We start from the raw sequence: 10,886 nt of genomic DNA, 5'->3' as shown, positions 1-10,886 counted from the left end.
AGCAAAAAAGTTATTTTTGATAATTACTGTTTAATACTTGGTGGTGGGGAGAAACTTTGTCAATATCACTTTTCACAGCAGATTTAGCGCCCCATTGCCACCCTGCTTTCAGAGTTGCACATCTCCCTAGGGACCTGATTCTGCAAAGACTTATGCATGTATTTTATATGAGTAGCCCCATTGAAATCAATGGAACTACTCACAGTGTACATATGCGTAACTCTTTGCAGGATGAAGGCCTAATATGTTTAAAAACAAAATGCTTTGAATCTTTATTTTTTAAATTGTCCTTTTATTGACATATGAAATGACTGATAAATCCGGTGTTGTTGATGGGGGCAATTTGATGGATTTTTTTGCTCCTTGAGAACAAGATGTTGATTTCTTTAATGCCCTCATGATGAAGAGTTTGGTTTCAGAAATGTACCAAACAATGGGGGGGGGTTTAATTCAGGTTTCAGTTCTTGTGAGTTCACACTCCGTGAATCTAGCTTTCAGTCCCAGGACCAGAGAAACTGCAAAACCCAAACTGAAAAACAGTGAGGAGTCTGGTGGCACCTCAAAGACTAGCAGATGTTTTCAGGCATAAACTTTCATGAGTAAAAAAAAACTTCTTCAGATGCATGGAGTGATAATTACAGATACAGGCATAGATATATATTGGCCTATGAAGAGAAGGGAGTTGAAGGCCAATTCAGTCAGGAAAGATGTGGTCCACTCCCAATAATTGATGAGGAGGTGTCAATACCAAGAGAGGGAAAATTGCTTTTGTAGTGAGTCAACCACACCCAGTCCCTATTCAAGCCCAAACTGATGGCATTAAGTTTGCAAATGAATTGTAGCTCTGCTGTTTCTCTTTGAAGTCTGTTTTTGAAGGGTTTTTTTTTTTTTGTCAAAGAATGGCTACTTTTAAATCTATTATTGAATGTCCAGGGAGATTGAAGTGTTCTCCTACTGGCTTTTGTGTGGTACCATTCCTGATGTCTGATTTGTGTCCATTTATCATTTTACATAGAGACTGTCCGGTTTGGCCAATGTACATGACAGAGGGCATTGCTGGCACATGATGGTATATATCACATTAGCAGATGCGCAAGTGAATAAGCCCCTGATGGTGTGGCTGGTGTGGTTTGGTCCTATGATGGTGTCGCTAGAGTAGATATGAGGACAGAGTAGGCAACAGGGTTTGTTACAGGGATTGGTTCCTGGGTTAGTGTTTCTGTGGTGTGGTGTGTAGTTGCTGGTGAGTATTTGTGCCAGGTTAGGAGGCTGTCTGTAAATGAGGATTGGTCTGCCTCCCAAGGCCTGTGAGATTTGGGAATAGTTTTCCAAGATAGGTTGTAGATCGTTGATGATGCGCTGGAGAGGTTTTAGCTGCGGGCTATACATTATGGCCAGGGGTGTTCTGTTATTTTCCTTTATGGGCCTGTCCTGTAGTAGGTGACTTCTGGGTACACATCTTGCTCTGTCAGTCTGTTTCCTCACTTCCCCAGGTGCGTATTATAGTTTTAACAATGCTTGATAGAGATCTTGTAAGTGTTTGTCTCTGTCTGAGGGATTGGAGCAAATGTGGTTGTATCTTAGGGCTTGGCTGTAGACAATGGATCATGTGAAGTGTCCTGGATGGAAGCTGGAGGCATGTAGGTAAGTATATCGGTCAGTAGGTTTCCGGTATAGGGTGGCGTTTATGTGACCATCACTCATTTGCACTGTAGTGTCCAGGAAGTGGATCTCTTGTGTGGACTGGTCCAGACTGAATTCTTCAATGGCCTCCTTCCCGTGGGCCCATATGATGAAGATGTCATCAGTGTAGCATAAGTAGAGGAGGAGTGCTAGGGGACGAGAGTTGAGGAAGCATTGTTCTAAGTCAACCATAAAAATGTTGGCATACTCTGGGGCCATGTGGGTACCCATAGCAGTGCCATTGACTCAAACTGAAATTCACATCCAAGCTGACAATTTCTTCTGGTTTATAATCACAAATTTTTCAGGCTCTGCTTGATATCTGGCTCAGACATGCTCAAAATTCAACCCAAATTCATCTGAAACTGCTTGGTGAATTTTGCCTGATGTCAGGTTTCATTACACAGGCTCTAATTAGAGTATCAAATGTGATTCATACCCATGCAATAGTAATAATTATTATACATTTCCTTATTCCTAGGGACCATTCACAGCCTAGGAACTTCAGAACCAGTTTTAGACTGTCCCATCTATCCTACCACATGTTCAATGAAACAACGTTTGGTGGGACTTTGGGGGTTAACTGGAATAACAAATGCCCTGTGTATGTGACAGGTGCACTGGAGAATTGTTGTTTGATTGACTAAAGCTGACCCACACAGGGAGGTCTGTTGCTGTTTTTCTGCTGTTTGTGTTGAAATGAACTGTCATAAACATACAGCTAAGGGTAGCATAAAATCCCTCTTTACCCTGTAAAGGGTTAATTCCTCTTTTACTCGTAAAGGGTTAAGAAGCTCAGATAACCTGGAGGGCACCTGAACAAAAGGACCAATAAGGGGAGAAGATCCTTTCAAATCTGTGGGGGAAGGTTTTTTGTCTGTGTCTCTCAGAGCCAGCCAGGAAACAGGAAAGGGAAATTACATCTCCTTAAGCATATCTGAACTAAGCATCTACTATTGCAGAAATAGTAAGTAATAGGAAAGAAATGCGTTAGGTTATCTTTTATTTTAGCTTGTGAATTTTTCTTGTGCTAAGAGGGAGGTTTATCCCTGTTTTTGTAACTTTAAGTTTTGCCTAGAGGGGAAATCCTCTGTGTTTTTGAGTCTTTTGTTATTCTGTAAAATACTTACCATCCTGATTTTACAGAGGTGATTCTTTTACCTTTTGTTTAATTAAAATTTTTCTTCTAAGAACCCAATTGATTTTTCATTGTTCTTAAGATCCAAGGGTTTGGGTCTATGTTCACCTGTACCAATTGGTTAGGATATTATTCTCAAGCGTCCCCAGGAAAGGGGGTGTATGGCTTGGGGGGGATATTTAGGGAAGGTAGGGCTCCAAGTGGCCCTCCCTGAATGTTTGTTTAAATCACTTGGTGGTGGCAGCGATAATAAGGCAAGGAAGGATTTGTGCCTTGGGGAAGTTTTTAACCTAAGCTGGTAAAAATAAGCTTAGGGGGTCTTTCATGCAGGTCCCCACATCTGTACCCCAGAGTTCAGATTAGGGAAGGAACTCTGACATGAACAAATGGTCTGGATTGTGAATGAAGGAAAATAAAACAAGCTTGCTTAGGATGCTGTCCTGAATTCTGAATATTCCCAATATTCCCACCGGGTCATTGGGAGTTTGGTGTGCTTAAGGAATGAAGGGTCAGTTCTTCACTGTATCCTTTGCTGACAGAAGATGGACTGGGCCTTGGTTTGGGCTAAAAAATTGCTTACAAAGGTCAAAAGTAAACATTAAGCTGGGATTCCTTTTTCAAGAAGTTTATAGAGCAGCAAACAAGTTTCATGGGGCATTATTTAAACAGTTAGCTCCCTCTTTAGCAAATTAATTTATCAGGACTCCTCCTGAGTGTCATTGTTGCTGGAGAAAATATGAAACTGCACTTCCTTCAAGTTCAAGAGGCTTTTGAAACTTGTTCAAATAAACAGGTTAACTTCAACAGCTAATCACATACCTAACCTCTTCAGCACCACACCTGATGACTGGGCTCACAATTATTTGGAAGTCCTTTAGAAGAGGATGGTTTGAGGCAGCTACACAAGCGGTGCTTCATAGCTGGTGAACAGATTCCTACAAAGTGCATTTAAAAAATGTCACTGCTCTCACATGTGTCAGTGCATGTTTTAAGTCCCCACCAATTGTGTAAACATGGACCACCACTGTATGTTTGGACCACAATATATATATTTTGATTTGCTAGCATATGAAACTGTACCTTATCAAAGACACGTACATATAAATATAAAACAATATCAATACAAAAGTGAATCAAATAAAAACCCTCTGTGGAACTATAAGGATTTATAATAAATATATAACATTTATAATGTGTATAATATATATAATAAAAATATAATATTTAGATGTTATATTAATCAAATTCAAGTCAAGTATGGTTCTGATATTTTCTTAAATATCTCTGGATGTTCTCTAAGGTAACAAAAAAGATGAATGCAGGAAGAAAAAACATTCCTTCCTATTTATAATCTAGTCTTTCCCTTCTCCAGTGCCTTATGGATCTTCTTGCTTCTGATAATGCTACTTCCATAAAAGTCCTTTGATGTGGAATTACATGGCATTTTAATGGGTTGTCAAGTGTAGCATACGAGTGTCACTTTCTTTGATGTGCACCAGACACAGGGCGAAGGAAAAAATGACAGGTACTATCACCAGGCAAGTAAGCGCTTCACATAGGAATTCACCCAGTTTGGGGTTGTTATATAAAGAGTGTAGCCTTGGAACTGCCAAAAAAAATTCTGGCTTTTTTAAAACTCCTTTTACTGCCTTTAGTGAGCACATATAATATATTTTTTACTCTGCCATTAGAAGAGATTGTAATAGTACATTACACTATAACAGGAGGGGACTCCATCCTGCATCAGCCATAGGGCAGTGTTTTGCTGCAATGCAAAATGATTTCTTTAAATATCTTTTTATACTATCCATTTGTAGGAATAATTATTCCATACATGCCAACTGCAGAGATTCTTGCATTTCCCACTGAAGCAGCTGGGAGACAGGAGTTTGGATTAGATGGACCATTATTCCGATCCAATCGGGCAATCCTTTGTAAATATATAACTCAGATGTGTTTGTGAAGCACGTAACTCTAAATATACTGGATCCAAAGGGAAAAGTCCATTTTAGCATCTCTTTTCAATGAGTATATGTATTAATCTAGATCCAAAACTCAAGCAGCAACGGGCAAGTAGAAAAAACATGAAGATGCTTCTCTGACCTGTCCATGCTCTCACGGGTACTTAGAATTCTCTTAGTTCATCTGACACTCAGTACCTCTATACTGAAGGAAAAAAGAAAAAAACACCGTGGCAGCAAATCTCAGAGCCTGGGTTAACTCACTCAGGCTTCTGCTAAAGGACTAAAAATAGCAGAGTAGATGTTCCTGTCTGGGCTAGAGCCTGGGCTCTGAGTCCCACACCCTCTGCAGTTTTCTGGGGTGTATTAAAAACAAAACAAAAAACCCAACTACTTCATTATAATCGTCCACTGATAGTCTTACCAGGAGAAGCTAAAATAATAAGTCTTATCTTGTCTAATAAAAAAAATTACACAACTATTGTATTCTCTACTAATAGCCCAAACACTTTATCAGCTTTGTAAACAGTAGTGTTTGGAGCCATTACTCTAGATTTTTCTAGCACTTTTTATTTTATAAGGGTAGATACTGAATCCAAAGAAACTCCCCTGATTTTATCTGAATGCTTGAATTTCCACTGTAAGATTTTCCCCCAACTACTGAGAGTTCTCCAAGAAAATAGAGGCCTATAGATCAAAGCAGTTACTTTAAATTGCACAGATGATCAAGTGGCTGTGTAAGGTTAAGAGACTGTACAGAGTGCCCTGGTAATTTAGCTGGACATATATGAAAATTAAAAGCTTGAGTCGCTACTTATTAGCCTTAGATGTTCATTCTTTTCCCAGGGAGAAAGTAATTTATGGCCTAACTGGTCTGAACAGTAAATCCAAGTAACAAGGATGCAGCCAAAGATTCCTATTACAGGGTTTACTATCCGTCATAATTGGCTGATGGGGTGTGTTGAAACTACATTAATCATCACCCTGGCAGAAAGCAAATTAGAAACTCTGTGTTCTATAGACGGTCTTCCCATGTTACCAAGTGAGTTAAATACAAAGCATGTGTTACTGGCATCAGTGATTTCAAAAGTGGGTGTTTCCCATGATGTAAATGGTACTTAATAATGTTCCACCTTTGACTGAAACTAAGGCACACCCTGCCATGTGGTTCTTGTCATTTAATTAAATTTACTCAACCTGAGCTCATTAATATCCTGTAATTTTCAGATTAACTCTTGAAACAATGTTGGCAGAATGCAATAGCCCAGTCAGGGAAATCCTACAGCAGGTACTCCTGGACTGTGTTCACTACAGTTTGACTGACCTAGAGAGACAAGGTGAGTCAGATACTATCTTTTATTGGACCAACTTCTGGTGGTGAGAGAAACAAGCTTCTGAGCCACACAGAGCTCTCCTGGTACTGACATGGCTACAACTACAGTGGCTGCCCACAGAGTTACTGCTTTCTCTTTGTTGTACCAAATGTATTTGCAGACTTGAGACAGACATTTTGAGGGGTAGAGACACAAAGCCAATGGTTTTGCAGTTTGACCTAGCTAAAGTTATAATGCCAAGCTAAATTCATCCATGTATAAACAGGTGTTGCTTTAAGGGAATTTGCAGCCATTTGTGAATTTGAATTGGTCATTTCTAGAAATACCACCCTAAGCAGTAGGTATAGGAATAGCCTCACATGAGATGATCATTCAAAGATACTGTAACTCAGGCATTCATAACAACACCTGGCCTTTTCCAGACCACGGTAGCCTACCTCTCATGCCCCGATTTCATTAATTTAGTCTCTCTCTCTCTCTCTCTCTCTCTCTCTCTCTCTCTCCACACACACACACACTCTCTCTCTCTTTGATGTAAATTTCCATATTGAAAGTTCCAGATAGGGTGACCAGATGTCCCGATTTTACAGGGACAGTTCCGATTTTTGGGTCTTTTTCTTATATAGGCTCCTATTACCTCCTCACCTCCTGACCTGATTTTTCACATTTGCTGTCTGGTCACCCTAGTTCCAGAGAGTGGAGTCTGTGATTTAACCACAGAGTAAGCACTGTTACCCAGCTTGTAATGCATGCTTCCCCACACTGCCCGCCACTCATCAGGGCTGGCTCCAGGCCCCAGCACGCTAAGTGTGTGCTTGGGGCGGCATGCCGCGGGGGGCGCTCTGCCAGTTGCCGGGAGGGCAGCAGGTGGCTCCGGTGGACCTCCCGCAGGTGTCCCTGTGGAGAGTCCGCTGGTCCCGCGGCTCCGGTGGAGCATCCGCAGGCACGCCTGCGGGAGGTCCACAGGAGCCACAGGATCGGCGAGCGGCAGAGTGCCCCCCGCAGCGTGCCGCCGTGCTTGGGACAGCGAAATGGCTAGAGCCAGCCCTGCCACTCATAATTCTCACACCCTATGCTACAGTGACTTTTTTTAGTGATGAGAGGGTAGTTCAGGCTCCAGTCTCATTCTGTCCTTGGTCTCAGTGCTGAGGCTACCAAAAGTACAGCACTTTCTATCCAAGAGTCTCAAATGCTTCCCAGGGCAACATGATAGGATAGATTTTACTTGTCCCTGTGTGGGTGGGAAAGGAGGAAAAGTCACAAGTAGATGCTGCCAGCCCTTCACCCCCTTTTGCAGATTGACTGATCTGGGTATGATGCTGCTGTTGCCACTAGCCTCTGAAAAAGCTATGGGGAGAGCGAATGCAGGGGTGGGGCCCTGACCCCACTGCCTCCACAGCAGCCAACAGAGCTATCCAGGCACAGATGTCCCCCTGAATTCTAGCAGACACTGTGCTTGGATCTCCCACTGGCATAGCTGCACCCCTCCTCCAAAGAGGGGCTAGAGCTTAATGCTGCAATGCACTCCTATTGGTTTAAACTCCTGTGAGCTAGATGTGGTGTGTATTACTCGCCCCATGGAGCAGATGGGGAGATTCAAGCACAGAAAACTTAAGTGACTTGTCCAAGGTCACAGAGCCAGTTAGCTCAAGGGCTGGGCTTACAATCCCAGCTCCCTTGTCCCCCATTCACATGCTCTAGCTACTGAGCCCTATGACCTCCCTGTCACGAGTTGGGTGCTTGTCCGTGGGGAAGAAAGGTGACAGCACCAGACTTCTTTCACCTAGGCCCCAAAAAGACAGAAGATGGCCACCGCTTTTGGTCACCACCATTCCAATCTGCAATCAAGTCAGCAAACATGAGGTGAAAGGCACGCTGGCCCATTACCAGCCATCTGAGCAATCTAGTTAAAAACTGTTCATTTTTCAGTGCCTCCCCCACCCCGGCCTTCTCAGCAGTTCATAGCATGGGGCGGACAGGCTAAAGGACAATGTATGTCTCATACCCAGAGCTGACATTTTCACTGAGAAGTCTCTCACATTTGGCCTTCATCTTACTTCGTAGCTGTTATTTATGGAGATAATGAAAACTATGCTACACAAAGCAAATCTGCAGGTGCTCTGGAGATTTGCTTCCCTGTAAAGGTATTCTGTGACTAAATGCCTTGTTACTGAAAACTGCCCCGTGTTGGCATCATAGCACAGAGGTCCTGCAAATCATGCACAAACATCTTTCTTCACAATGGTCTTTCTGGGTGGGAGGCGTCAGGCATAATTTCCACTTGCTGCAGAAGATACAGGTCCCCTAAAAATTCCTCCTCAAAATTACAGCCATCCCTGTCGGAATTTCAACTCTAGATGCCGAATCACCATCATTATAATATTTTATAATTACATTTGGCACCTTTCATCTGAGGCTTTCAATTTACTTTTACAAACGTGTAACTAAATAAGCCTCCCCAGTACCCTTGCTGGGTAGGTTGACATTAATATTATAGCCATTTTACAAATGCACAAATTGAGTTGCAGGGAGATACAATCTTCAAGTCAAATATTGGGCACATATAAAGAAGGCCTAGCCTCACAGGCAGAGGGTCAGAGAGAAGGCTGCAAAGCATAGCCCAGGGGTGGGCAACCTTTCAGAAGTGCTGTGCCGAGTCTTCATTTATTCACTCTGATTTAAGGTTTTGCGTGCCTGTAATACATTTTAATGTTTTTAGAAGGTCTCTTTCTGTAAGTCTATAATATATAACTAAACTATTGTTGTATGTAAAGTAAATAAGGTTTTTAAAATGTTGAAGAAGCTTCATTTAAAACTAAAATAAAATGCATGGCCCTCGGACCGGTGGCCAGGACCCGGGCAGTGTGAATGCCACTGAAAATCAGCTCGTGTGCTGCCTTCGGCACCCGTGCCATAGGTTGCCTACCCCTGGCATAGTCTGTTAAAGGGAATTTCTGCCTTCACTGAACAGGCAGAACTAGGTGTAGCAAGGGACACAGATGTGACAGGTTGGATCACAGAAAACCACTTGGGACTGCCACCTAATGTGCTGAGATTACTTCTGAGACCATTTTCCCTGTCAGCTTCGGACTCCAGAACCCTGCCTGGTTTCAGCCAGACATGCTTGTCTGCTGCAAACCCAGACCCAGGTCTGAACCAAGTCCCCCAACAGCTGCAGGCTTAACTGAGAACAGCTTAAGAAGTGTTCCTGTCTCTAACACACAGATGCCCCGCTCCCAAGGGGATCCAAACCCCACATCAATCTGTTTTGTTCACCCTCTATAACACTGATAGAGAGAGACGGCCAGCTGTTTGCCCCCCAGGTATTAATACATACTCTGAGTTAATTAATAAGACAGAAGTGATTTTATTAAATACAAAAAGTAGGATTTAAGTGGTTCCAAGTAACAACAGACAGAAGACAGTGAATTACCAAGCAAAATACAATAAAACTCACAAGTCTAAGCCTAGTACAGTAAGAAAACTGAACACAGGTAAAACCTCACCCTCAGATGTTTCAATAAGCTTCTGTTACAGACTGAACACCTTTCTAGTCTGGGCACAATCCTTTCCCCGATACAGCCCTTGTTCAGCTCAGTTGGTAGCTAGGGGATTTCTCATGATTGCCACCCCTTTGTTCTGTTCCACCCACTTACATATCTTTTGCATAAGGTGGGAATCCTTTGTCCTTCTCTGGGTTCCCATCCCTCCTTCTAAATGGAAAAGCACAAGATTAAAGATGAATTCCAGTTCAGGTGACATGATCACATCACTGTAAGACTTCATTACCCACTTGTCAGCATACACGTATACAGGAAGACTTACAGGTAAAACAGAGCCATCTACAGTCAATTGTCCTGGTTAATGGGAGCTATCAAGATTCCAAACCACCGTTAATGGTCCACACTTTGCATAATTACAATAGGCCGTCAGAGTTATATTTCATATTTCTAGTTTCAGATATAAGAATGATACATTCATACAAATAGGATGACCACACTCAGTAGATTATAAGCTTTGTAATGATACCTTACAAGAGACCTTTTGCCTGAAGCATATTCCAGTTATGTTATATTCACACTCATTAGCATATTTTCATAAAATCATATAGGGTGCAATGTCACAACAGATTTAGGGTTTGTCTATACTGGCAAGTTTCTGTGCAGTAAAGCAGATTTTTGCTCTCAAGCTGCAGACGTGTACAAACTGCTAGGCCACTTTGTGTGCAGAAACTCTTCAGTTACAGCCCTGCAAAAAAACACCTCGACGAGAGTCGTAAGGGTATTTGCGCAGAGGCTCCAGTGCTTTATTGCCAGTGTAAACACTTGATTGCTTTCTGCGCTGTAATTGGCCTCCAGAGCTGTCCCACAATGCCTCAAGTGACTGCTCTGCTCATTGTTTTGAACTCGGCTGTCCTGGAGACATGCGCCCCTCCCCTTTCAAAGCACCGTTTCTGACAGCTGTTGTGTACTGTGCTGATCTGCTCCAGGACACAAAGTAAACCATTAATGTGGAATGCTCATACTACTGAACACAGAGGTGTGTGTGTGTGAGAAAGAGGCGGGGGGTTGGGGCTGATGTTGGGGTTCCCCCCCTCCCTCTGCCTCAGGACTGGTTGCTTCCTACTGCTGTCTGAACTTACAAGACAGCCTGCTGACACACTCTCTGTCCCCTCCCCCATACACACACACTCCCCACACATACACACTTCAGTTGAAAAGCAACTGGCAATGTAGTAGGATTCCCATGGAACAACGGGACTGGGAAACC

At 42.7% G+C, this 10,886-nt stretch overlaps 1 long non-coding RNA gene across 1 annotated transcript; it reads right to left on the bottom strand.

The window, feature by feature from the left end:
- Positions 1 to 271: 271 nt before the first annotated feature.
- On the bottom strand, positions 272 to 3,752 carry LOC127049006 (uncharacterized). Its single transcript, XR_007773841.1, has 2 exons — positions 3,641 to 3,752; positions 272 to 1,832 (listed from the first exon to the last, which is right to left on the bottom strand). It is a non-coding gene; the product is annotated as an uncharacterized LOC127049006 (long non-coding RNA).
- Positions 3,753 to 10,886: the final 7,134 nt, after the last annotated feature.

The sequence above is a fragment of the Gopherus flavomarginatus genome, chromosome 4, assembly GCF_025201925.1.
Source record: "Gopherus flavomarginatus isolate rGopFla2 chromosome 4, rGopFla2.mat.asm, whole genome shotgun sequence".
In the NCBI taxonomy this organism is placed as follows: Eukaryota; Metazoa; Chordata; order Testudines; family Testudinidae; genus Gopherus; species Gopherus flavomarginatus.
The sequence above is the reverse complement of the archived record's forward strand: the minus strand, read 5'-3'. Positions and strand labels throughout refer to the sequence as shown.